Raw genomic sequence first — 4,540 nt, forward strand, 5'->3', positions numbered from 1 at the left:
GTTGAAATCCCAACTCTCAGGACCCCAGAATGTGACCTTATTTGGAAATAGGGCCTTTGCAGATATAATCAAGTTAAATGAGGTTACTAGAGTGGGCCTTAATCCACTATGACTGATGGCCTCATAAGAGAAGAGAATGCCACGTGGAAACAAAGACACACAGGGAGAAGATGACTGTGCAACAACAGAGGCAGAGATTGGAGTGAAACAGCTGTAAGCCAGGGAACACCAAGGATTGCCGAGAGCCACCAGAAGCTGGGAAGGGGCAAGGAAGGACTCTCCCTACAGCCTTCAGAGAGAGGATAGCTCTACCAATGTCTTGATTTCAAACTTCCAGCCTCCAGAACTGTGAGAGAATAAATTTTCATTGTTCTTGGTATATTATAACCATAGCCCTAAGAAGCGAATACAGAGGCAAAGAGTAATCTCATCCTACTGGGATTAGGGCCAGGTTTCTGGTAAGAGATGACATATAAATTGAACTTTGAAGAACTTATACCATCTAAATGGCAGGAAATGTGGTTTCCTATTTACGTGATGATTCTCATCATCTGTTGAGAATCCACCATGTGCCAGGTATTGCACTAGGAGTCATTCATATATAAATGGATTGGACTCTGGCTTATATACAGAAATCATCTAGACCTCACCTCCCTCCTTGACCCTCCCCCTTCTATCCCACAGTGGTTGATATGTATAAAATGTTTAGTTTAGTAAATAGAAGAGGAAGATTGGTTTAGGGGCTGGGAGAGCTGTGAAGGGAAGAGGGGAAAAGGGTGAAGCAGAGGGCAAAGCATCTATTCCCTTTCTGACCTCCTTCTAGAAAGATGGTGGAAGCAGTTTCCAGAACCTCTATGAGTTGTTTTGTTTACATGTGAAATCAGCTGAGGAAATAGTCAAAGAGACTCTCAGAGGCTCTAGGCACGAGCCTAGCATATTTGGGGCTGAGCCAGGGAGGGACATTCTCCTCTCTGCACCACAGAGGCCAAATGGAGGCTTCCCAAGGACAAGACTCTTTGGGAACACTAAGAGGCAACACCCTTGGCATGGGCTATGTTCTCATGATGGACAGTGACCCTGGAAAAGTTTCAGCCTTGGCAAAGCCTCAGCAAGTGGCCCTGCAAGCAGAAGCTGGACATGTGGGAGCTGGGGCAGAAGCAAAATAACAAGGCAGAAGACCATGGCAACTGCAAAAGAAAGACTAGTGAGCAGGGGAACTTCTTCGGAAACTTCTAGAAATAACTGGAAATACTTTGAAGGGGGTTCATTTCTTTCAGTCAAGTAGGAAGGGGATTTATGCCATAAATATTGGTATGTGAAAAAAAGATAACTGGCAGATGAGGCCCGGAACACATGGGTCAGGCACAGATTTCTAATATATCCAACTGAAATTCATCATTATCCCCTTTCCACTTTACCAGCAAGAAAACTGAAGCTCGGGAGGTTAAATAACTTTCCCAGCCAGTAACTCTGTAAGTGACTGAATCGGAAATAAAACCATGTCTGTCTGCCAGTAAAGCCAGTACTCTTTCTACTATACCACACTGTTGATCTGGGCAACAGTAGGGAAAATTTGACACTTGCAAGGAGCTTGGAAAAGAACATAGTAGGTCAGGGTACTAGCCAGGGTCCTGGCAGAAAACAGAACTCTAGCCAAATTATTCAAATGAAGGGACTTTAACAAAGATACTACTGACATAGCTGGGGGCAGGATTAAGGGAATTAGCAAGGGATGTTGAGACACCCAGAGACCAGCAACAGAAGGAAACCACTCCTAGAGAGACCTAGTGAGAGCTGGTGAGACCTACAGCCACAGAAGACAGGCCACCAGCAGAATCTATAATGGTGGAGGGAGCCTGCCAGAGAGTTGACTCCAAAGCAGAGAGGGAGTGGGGAAAAATAACACAACCTTTCCTTTCATCTCCCAGTCTCCTGCTGCCACCACCATTGGCTGCGCCCCCACCTGGAAACCAGCTATCAAGGGAGCCTGGGGCAATAGGTGGCAGGAATCAGAGACTCCTGGAAATAGAAGAGGAGGAGGACATTGCCATGGAGAGCAGAGAAGTTGAGGCCATGTGCTAGGCTTGTCCTCTTTTGCTCTTAGATTTATTCTCTGTCCCCACTCTACCCTGTTCGTATCACAGAGAATTACTTTTTCCTTGTTCCTTTGCCCTCTGGTTTCCGGGTCAGTTCAGCCATTGGATGGCCCTGAAGAGAGAGCAGAAAGGAAGAAGCTGGGTATTTCTCCCCACTTCTCTCAGCTTCAAGTATTGTCTCTGGCAGCAGCCATCTCTTCTATGGACCCAGCTCTTGCTCCAAGAGTTTCTGTGGTTCCAGCTTCTCCCTGGTGGCCTGGCTCCTTTTGTCCCTTAAGCTTTAGGCAGTGGTAGTAGCTTTCTGCTCTTGATAATCTCAAGGATACCTTACTCTCCCACTTTAGGCTTCTTACCTTTGTCATCTCCTGGTATTAAATATCTTCTTTAAAATATCAAGAATATTTAGAATCCTGACTGATAGAGGAAACTCTCACATGGGAGAGCCTCAACCTTCCCAGAAAAGCATGAGGGGAATGAATATAAACATGACTTGCATATCATAAATATGGAAAAACTTCCATTGAATGCTGTGTGCCTATTCCCTCCTCTCACTGGGGCCACCAGTCCCTCAACCACCAGTGTTCTGGTCTACTTTTTAGCCTGGCTTGCCCTTCATATCCCTGGAAATCATGAACAATCATATCAGCAATATTCTATTAGAATTCTTGATTTTCCTGCTGACTTGTCCTTCTGCTATAGGTATTCTGTGAGTCCCTACCCTTAAGTACAATAAATTATCTATTTTCTCTCTTCCTGCTTTTTTTTTACTGGACAAAGGAACACTACCTGGCCAAGATTTCTTCTCCTGGGATGTTTATCTGCCCTGTTACTTACATCCATTGTGCCCATTTCTAACAACCAGGCACCCATGGCTTTACTCAGAGTCCCTGGAATCCTTTCAGGTTCATGTAAACTTAAAATTTATGCAAAGGAAATCCACTAAGGATTGGAGACCAAAAAACAAATGTATGACATCATGCTATAATTTCATACACAGAGAATTATTTTAAAAATGGAATGGGTTCATAAAAATGAAATAAATTGCTGATATGTAAAACCCATCATAGAAAAATCAGTATGTTATTAAAACGGTTATTCATAAAATAATTCACCACATTTTTCACTTTAGAATACCAAACCCCCACTATGCATTTGGAATTTAATTCAATTTACAAAGTTTCCATTTGCCCACAACTCTTCAGGACCACATGCCTTTTCCAACTCAAATATATTTCAAGGTCCAATATCAATGGTTTAGATATATATTAAGACATTTCAGACAGAGATTCTGTCTGCTCCACTATATGCTTTTGTTTTTTGGAGCTGGGATGCAGTTTAATCTACTTGTTAAACACAAAGATGTGATAGATTGCATTATTGGTTCTGATTCTTTCCTATACTGTATCTGTGCCCTTCACCATTGACTTTGGAGTCCCTCTCATGTTGAAGGCTAGATTTCATGGAGTAGTTATTGAGGAATGCTCTTGGAAACAGCCATTTTAAGGGAATGAGGGAAGCAAGATTGAGGCAGAGAAAAATGGGACTAATTTAGTTGCAACCCAGGCCTCACCCAATCCTATGGGAAGCTCTGATGCTAGGCTAGCCCTTCAGAGATGTCTTGAATTGAGGTAAGGGGTCAGACCTCATACTCATATCTGACTAGTCTTTGGATATGGCTTGACCATGGGGGCACCCTTGGGCAAAGCAGTGCCCTTCAGCTGAGGACAATTCCTGGTGGGCAGTGGGATGGGGACTCCAGGGTGAGGGTGGAGGTGAGAGGATGGGAGTCAGTGGACTTGGTGAGCCATCATCAGCAAGCAATATTCCTAGCAACTGATAAAGTAAGTGCCTTGGTTCTGGAAAGGGACCAGGAAGTGCACCTCAGCATCTACAACATTCCACAAAGGTGAAGTATATCTCAGTTGGGCACAGTGGTGCACACTTGTAGTCCCAGCAATGCAGGATGATCCCTTGAGCTCAGGCATTTGAGTACAACCTAGTCAACAGTCAGATCCTTATCTCTTAAAAAAAAATGAGGTGTGTCTCTTTGCTCGTTGACATTAGGCTCAGCCTTGTAACTTGCCTTGACCAACAGGATGAGGCAGAAATTAGTGCACCAGTTCCAAGCCTAGGCCTTGAGAGACCTTGCATATTTCCAATTTTCTTCTTACACATGTCCAGGGTAACCTACTGGTCCCAGGAGGAAGATGAGAGGCATATAGAGCAGAGCTACCCCAGCCACCTAGCCTAGCCCAGCTTAAATCAGCCAACCCCAAGATGACTCATAGATCCTACTGGTCTTGTGTGATGTGGTTTGTTATGCATTGATAGCAAGTCAATACAATAGGCTCAGACTCAATAGTAAGGTCTGTTCCAGTGCCATGTACTTCTGGCTTGTGACCTACTTGTGACCTTCAACAATTTTCCCAACCTTTCTTCTAAAC

At 44.1% G+C, this 4,540-nt stretch overlaps 1 long non-coding RNA gene across 1 annotated transcript; it reads left to right on the forward strand.

Annotated features, from left to right (window-relative positions):
• The first annotated feature begins 305 nt into the window (after window positions 1-305).
• Window positions 306-3,110, forward strand: LOC105479526 (uncharacterized). The gene is made up of 3 exons (XR_985957.2): window positions 306-348; window positions 983-1,204; window positions 1,929-3,110. It is a non-coding gene; the product is annotated as an uncharacterized lncRNA (long non-coding RNA).
• Window positions 3,111-4,540: the final 1,430 nt, after the last annotated feature.

The sequence above is a fragment of the Macaca nemestrina genome, chromosome 5 (genome assembly GCF_043159975.1).
Source record: "Macaca nemestrina isolate mMacNem1 chromosome 5, mMacNem.hap1, whole genome shotgun sequence".
Taxonomy (NCBI): Eukaryota; Metazoa; Chordata; class Mammalia; order Primates; family Cercopithecidae; genus Macaca; species Macaca nemestrina.